Raw genomic sequence first — 8,015 nt, forward strand, 5'->3', positions numbered from 1 at the left:
TTTCTCATTCAATTTTTTGATAAGTGCCATTACAAAAAATAAATAAATAAATAATTTCACCTGTTCTTGTATGACAAAACCTGTACAAATTTATACAAAATATTCATAGTAGTCTTTTTTCAATACACTTCTAATATTTTTTTTCATCACCAAAAAAGAAAAGAGATTTAACAAAATTATCCTCGTTGCATCTGAACAGTTGATTATATGCACGTGCATCATACTCAAACCTTTGCTTTGGATCGTAAATTTCGGTCTGTCATGTTCAACAAAAATGAATAAATAAGGATTGATGTCAATAATTAGATAAGCATAATTGTTCACTCAAATATGAATCATTAAATGAAATGTAATTAAACTATGATTAGAGGAATCAAATTCAGAACTGAAGCAAATCTTAGCCCAGATCAATGTAATTAAACTATGACAAAGAGAAAATGTATTTAAGTGTAAAAAATATATATAGAGGGTGAACAACCCTCAAGCATGCAGAAAAAGTGTGTCTATATACATGCACAACACATTTAGCTGGAACTCCCATAAACACCCTTGAGGTGTTGGCTCTGCTATGTAACTAATTATGTAAACAAAACCAATTCATGTAAGGTATTTTACCAGAGTTCCCTTAAGAAAAGATAGCGAGGGAGGACTAGAAACAACATTTTATCTTGAAAAGATAGCGAAATGAAGCAACTTATTGAAGTTAAACAAACAAATTAAAGATTTCAAAACACACTAACAGCAGATGCTTTACCATTAAAGCATATTGGGAAGGAAGCCATCCTTTCACACAACTGACCTACTGTTTTACTTATTCAACACATAAGGCAATATCAGTCACCAAAGGAGTTTTCAAGAGACCAAACTTCAGCAACTTAGAAGGGTCCAAGGAGGCTACTTCCTATCCAGGTCTAAATTGATATGACTGTTTTTTATTTAGTACCCAACTCCCTTTTCCCTTCATTTTGCCCAAACTAAAAGCCAACATCTAAGAGTAAGGATCCACACTATTTCAGACCCAAAGAGTATTTATTTCAAACAGGGGAATTCAAAGTTTTACCATTACAATAAAGAAACCAGGACTGAAATTAAATATAGAGACCTAGCTAAGGCAATCCAGTCCCGAACCTAAATCTCTTTAGCCGTTAACTGTGCAGGTATTTTATCAATTAAACCTACGGCTGTCTCAATCTGAGAGGGGAATGAAGGGAGACTAGAATGGTGGTCCCAAATTCAAAGTTTCGGTCCTGTGACTTTACAGAGACTGCACAATAATGTCCAGAACTTGAGGTAACCTGGTATCAGCCTTCCTGAATGACTTCCAAATCCATAAACGCCCATCTTGTTTAGTATTCCCTAAGCCTAGTTCCTAGGATGAAGGCAACTGACTTCTGAGGAATAGGACAAGTGATAAACATAAAACAATGGTGAATCTACCCTTGGGATTATATTCACATCCAACCTAGACAAACCCAATCTGAAATCAACTTATAGACAAGGCTGAAACCGGACTTAAGAATGCCAGATATTTCTTTTCATCATGCCCCAAGTCTAAGTTTCCGATAGATATGCCTGATTTGTGTGCCAATTCTGAAGTCCAGCAATAGTGATTCCCTCAAATCAAGAAATGATTCAGGAAAACAATAACATGGACAGGTATGGTAGTTGGAAAAGTTGACAGGTATGGTAGTTGGAAAAGTTGCTAACACAGCTCTTGGAACACAGTTATCACAGTAAATTATCAACTTAGAATGTCAACAAGCTTGTGCAAACCTAAGGATACTGAGACAAGCCATTAGCAGGAAATTATTCCCCTAAGACCCAAAACTTATTCAAAACCTCAGAAATAAACTGACTAAAGGAACCTCTTACCGAAATCTTCCTTACTGATTTACATTAAGCAAGCCATTAACACAATAAACAACAAAACTACTCATCTAGATATCATTGTTCTCCTCAAGGAAACTCCATTATATATATATATATATATTCCAGCTGCAGAAAGAAGAGAAAAACAGGTCAAAGATTCCAAGAGACCTCAAATCTCAGCTACCTAAAAACAGAATTTACAAACTGCCATTGGGAACTTAGAGGAAACAAACAGAACTGCTTTGTACTTTACTCCTTTTTTTTTGCAGAACACAATAAAAAGAAGCCACTAAGGGCTTAAAACTTACAAATACCAGAATGTTGTTTAAGTCAACACCGATTGGCCAAAAGGGGAACCGGCGTGAGAAATGGTATTCACACTATTCTCAGAACTCCCCAGTGGAGTTCTATGTTATAAAAATATGTTTTACAATACTAATACTGTGAATTGCACCTTGGGCTGTAAATGTTGCACTCAACTTACAAATAGCACAGCATTATCACTTGTAAACACAGGGGTGGAACATTACAAGGTTGTGACTTGTGAGTGAAAAAGTTACAGCCCAAGGTTCATTTCATGGTACTCGTGATATCATAAAGCATAATCTTGTATTATAGAATTGAATGTTTTGCTTTGTTTTGTTTTTGTTTCCCCATTTTTCGTACAAAGCATAAAATTGCATTTAACGCTAGAATTTTAATTACTAGGGCTCCACAGTCCTCACAGAGTGTGCCATGGCATGTGATTTAATCTATGTGCATAGCTATTTCAATAGTCATGCCTCTTCTCTTTTGCTAATCAAGAATAAATTTGACTTGGGGTAGATTGCCTTTTACAATGAAGACAACTATGTGATGCTTTGCTTGGTAATAAACAGGAGAGCTGAGTTTGCAATAACTTTTTAGTTGCCTCCTCTGAAACTCTGCAACATGTATCAGTGCAGTGATCCCATAAATAGGTTCTGGCCTCTCAAAGGTAGATTAGAAACCTTCTATTAAGGGAGAGGGAGTATCATGGGTTTAGGATCATGTGACCTTTGAAACAGTCTCAGCCATGACTGGTTCAGAGCCATGGCCTAAAGGGTACTACTACCCAACTCAACTCAACAAAGCTTGTTGCAATTATATGAGGTCGGCCAACTGTATCCTGTTCTGTCATTTCATTTCACTCTTTTAAGTTCATAATAGATAGTTAAAATGAAAAAGAAATATCAGTTACTGAACAAGCTGCTGAACTAAATGCATTCAAAGCAGATTAATGGAGGATCTTGTCCTCTTGATTTGATATATCAGGGAGCATGCTTTTCAAATGGGTAAGCATCATCCCATAAGGATTGTCATGTTTCTAGGCTTCAATTTTTAGGTTTTGGACCCTCCACCACATGCCTGGACATGTGGATGTTGTTAAGGGAGCAACTGCCTTAAAGACATTAGGGACACCATACATGTCCCGGGACCCCAGAATTATGGAAGTGACTTAAGAGAAAGGGTCAAACAGTACAAATTTGTGCCTGCCTTAAAGACATTAGTCCAGCCCTGAAGGCAGCTGCATCAATTGGGTCCGGTCCCCTGCATCTGATCAGTACAAATTTGTGCCTAAAGATTGCTGCACTGCCACACCCATTGGGTGCAGGTTTTTGGACGTTTAACAACTGGCCCCAAGTCACACACCACTCTGTCAAAATAGTTGTTGTCTCATGGCAACTTTGTTCTGCCAACTTGGCAACAGTACTGTTCTCTTTCACTTATCCTGATCAGCAGAGATTAGCTAATTAAGGCCACCCACTTAATTAGCTAGAACAACAGTTGGCATGGATGACACGCTGGTAGAAGTTGCAGGTTGATTCTCATGGCCACTGCTGCTTGGCCTCATGCCACCTTCATTCCCTGATCTCCCATTTTCCCTTTCTCGATACCTCTCCCTAGGCCAGCTACACATGGAAACACCACAGATGTTAACATGTTTCTGTAAAATCACTAAAATGCAGCAAAGACTATGTGGTTCGTGGCCACCAAAACATTCTTTACAATAGACAAAGCAAATTCATAGGAACATGACTTTTTGGTCCAAAGAAAGCTCACAAATCAATTAACCATAATGTATTGGTTAGATAAATTAAATTCTCAATTTGGTATTTTGGGAGTTCAGTCTGAAAATCTTCAGCTGAAGCAAGCTGACAGTGAAATGTTGGGGAATTAGGATTCTCCAATTTGTATGACTTTTGGGCTATTATGACACAGTAAAGGGGTGGCCCATCATATCAAGACAACTCTCCTCTATGCCAGATTGTCAGCCTTGCATGAATGTGTGGTCCAAAGGACAAATCTTATAATAACAGGAAGAACAGATGTTATCATTGACAAACTTTTGGGATATTGAGCAATTTGTCTCAAGTTGCTTCAGCCTTTTAAGGATTACCATTGACAATGACAATCCAAAATGATCAGAGGACAATACCTCTCTAATGGTGTCATTTTCTCTATCATGACACTAACATTTACTTCACACTCCTATCGTACTTCAGTTACTTGTCCCACAAATTCTTAACAATCTCCATGCATGAATATATGCTGTAGCAGGCAGAGTACTAGTTGCATTATATTACACTGGCTGATGTAAATATTGTATAAAGATTATCAGCTTGCAAGGGAAACTCTATGTAAAACATATATTTACCAATATTGGACAAGATACTTGTATATACACCAACATCCATGGAGAGTCTTAAGGAACACACATACAGACTCATGGAAAATGATCCACAAATTTTCGGCATTAACCGGATGCTAAATAATGTGGTTGTCACTCATCAGGTCATTCTTCTAAAAGGTTGCCACATTAATTGAGTTGCCTGGGTCCATAAACCACCTAGATGGTATGTTATGATGGAAAGCTAAGCCCTTAGCAAGCATCCAGTATGACTCCTTAGTAAGGCATGTCCTATTCAGTCTGATGTGAGAGCCCTCATTGAAAGACCATTGTAGAAATAATTCAGAGTAGCTTAAGAGAATTTCTTACTAGGATTTAGTATGAGATAAATAAATTCGTTTTTTGATGAAATGTTGATAATTTCCAATATGAAGTAGTCACGAACAATTGCTTGTCTGGCCTACATGCTCTGGATCAAAAAATGTTGACCCATCTCAGAGGAAAGCATATGTAACATACCTACTGGTTGTGGAGGAAGAAAATTCCCGCCTTGAAGGTCGAATCCCAGACTGTCTGCTCTAGTTCTCGCTGAAGCTCTCTCTACAAGCAAATAGATTTAATTATTTTTGCAATTTTTTTCCATGAGTTCAATAACCAACATAATATAAAGCTAGTATGAGAAGTCCATTGAATTAACAAAACTACGCATGGTTACATGAATTTAGGAATATCAAACTATACAAAATATAAACAAAATACATCTAAGATTTTGACATCAACTATGGATCAAGGGTCACTTGTTTCATCAAGGATAATAACAATGTGCCGAACAACAAAATAGCTTGCATGGCTCTTGGTAAAGGCCATTACACAATGTTGGTCACTGCTACCTAGGTTCATGGGGAGGGTAGGCTGGATACAAACCTAACCTCGAGGTTTTAGCACCGGGTAACCATTCTTAGGCTCAAAGGTAACTGAGATAAGCCCCTTCCATCCAAAAAACCTAAGCCTGGAGTTCGCTTTAAAACTGCCGAATGCAGAGTTCTAATCTGGTCAAAGGAGCATAAAAAATGAATAGGACACAGAGAGAGAAAGAGAGAGAGAGGAGTACGACAGAGAGAGAGAGAGAAAGAGAGAGGAAGAAGAAGAAGAAGAGGGATAGAGTTCGCTTTAACACTGCTGAATGCAGAGTTCTAATCTGGTCAAAGTGAGCATAAAAAATGAATACGAGAGAGAGAGAGAGAGAGAGAGAGAAGAAGAAGAGGGATAGAGAAACTCACCATTGCTTGAAGAGAGATGCACCAGTAAAAGCCTGAGGGTTTTCGACTCACCGTCGCTTCACTCCTTGAACACCGATAACCTGAGAAGCACGAACAGAGGGAAAGAGTGTAGCAGAGAGAGATGGAAAGAATGAAGCAGGCACGGAGAGAGTGAAGTAGAGAGAGAGAGAGGGATAGAGAAAGACAAGCAAGAAGAAGGTATGCGCGGGCAATGCTTATTTTCAGATGATGAAAATTTGAGGAAAAACCCGCGCAAACATGCAGCTACGGTTTCATGAAAAGTAGAATACGTATTACAACGGTTAATTTTATAACCGTCTCAAAACTAAAGCATGTATTGCAACGGTTCATGAAACCGTGGCCAAGTTAAATACGAAATTGAACATATAGACACGGATAAAATAAACCATTGCCATATGTGATTTTTAGCAACCGTTTTTTTGTCCGTTGCTGGAAAAACCGTTGTTAAAGATCAGTTTTCTTGTAATGAAATCAATATATTCTTGAGAAGAAAAATAAGAAAAAAAAATTAAACAAAATATACGTGTTGAACCCCTTTTTTCGTTATAGGAAAAGAAGAAAATAAAAGGTAGAAGAAGAAGTATTGATTAGACCAAATTCTAAATTCTTCCTTACTTATTGGTTAAGGTTCTTAGGTCTTTGAGGGTGCAATACAGCGTTTAGTAATGTTTGTGTTGATTAAACCCTAACAAATAAAAAACTAGTAAAAATTTAGTATATAAGCACATAAAATGAATATTTTAATTTAATAAATCTATTTTATAACTATAATGTCAAAAAATTAAGAATATAGAATTATAGGCACCTCACTAGGTGTCACCTTGACAACTATGAGCTTTACATGATAATAAGCATGTGGTGTTGTCTTGTGCCTAACCTTGGTTAGGGGCATGATGGGGGATCCTTGAATTTCCTCCACACTACCCTTGGCATTTATAGCCATGGTTTCATTCATTCGTTTTGGATTGGCTTTCAACTACTTTTTTGATAAGTTGCCATATTTGAAACTTGACCAAGTTGTTTTTTAATTTTTATAAATTCTTCTAAAAATCCTAATATTATCTTTAAGTCTTAAACAATACGTGGTGATTTGGTTTGTCAAATAACTTTTGATATATCAATTTAATTGAGGCGGGTTTAGGGCTGGGCTTAGGGCAAGGTGGGCAAATACCACCCCACCTTGTCCCGATCACCTAAGTTTTGGGTTTCCTTGAAAACTTGCTCCAACCTTGATCAACAATTGGAAAAACCACCCCAACTAGGTCACTAATGAATTGGTTAATTCTAGACCAGATAAGATTGGACCAAAGTTGGCCAATTGAAACCCCTACTTACAGACCATTCATTATATAGGGGAGGATTTGAATTGAACATCTGGTTACTCAAGCTCAGCTCACCTAAAAACTATGAGGCTTGAGCTTGATCTCTATACAAGCTAGAGACTTGAACTCAAATTCAGCTCGATTTAAAAGTTCGTAAGTTTGATCTTGGCTTTGCTCGAGCTCGATTGTGAGCCAAACTTCCTATAAAAATAAAAAATTATACATATTATTTTTTTTTATTTTATATGTAAAAATTAAGAATTATAAAAATAGTAATTATTATGCATATAAAAAATAAAAATATTATATATGTATAATATTTTTATTATGTATATATTATTTGTTATATAAAATATTATATATATTATATGTATATAATATATACATGTATATATTATATAATTTTTTATATAAAGTCCCCTTGAATTTTGCTAAATAGCCACTTGATTGATTACCACTACTTGTGAATTGTGATATTGATTGGTTAAATTAAGATGATTAGGTGATTGCCTAACTTAAGTCCAAAGTATGTGGGGCAAACTTGGCTTGGACCGACCAAAGTTAGGATCACTCCAACCAACAACCCTTATGGCCCTATGCGAGTCCTTTTTTTTTGACAGAAACAAAAAAAGGGAAATTGTCTAAAACTCACTATGAGTTTTCAGCATTTCTCTTAAACTCACCACAACTTTTCAAAATGTCTAAAACTCACCATGTCACTAACTTGACATTAAACAGACTAATGGGTCTTAATAATATATTACCATTTTAATCGTAATGGGAAAATATACAATATATACAAAATAAATTAACGGGTGTTAATATTTAGACATGAAAAAAGGAAAAAGTTTAAAAAATATTTTCAAATATAAA

At 36.2% G+C, this 8,015-nt stretch overlaps 1 long non-coding RNA gene across 1 annotated transcript; it reads right to left on the bottom strand.

Annotated features, from left to right (window-relative positions):
* Positions 1–264: 264 nt before the first annotated feature.
* On the bottom strand, positions 265–6,038 carry LOC148801119 (uncharacterized). Its single transcript, XR_016084345.1, has 3 exons — positions 5,800–6,038; positions 5,039–5,119; positions 265–3,800 (listed from the first exon to the last, which is right to left on the bottom strand). It is a non-coding gene; the product is annotated as an uncharacterized LOC148801119 (long non-coding RNA).
* Positions 6,039–8,015: the final 1,977 nt, after the last annotated feature.

The sequence above is a fragment of the Nelumbo nucifera genome, chromosome 3, assembly GCF_055504915.1.
Source record: "Nelumbo nucifera cultivar China Antique chromosome 3, China Antique-T2T, whole genome shotgun sequence".
NCBI lineage: Eukaryota > Viridiplantae > Streptophyta > Magnoliopsida > Proteales > Nelumbonaceae > Nelumbo > Nelumbo nucifera.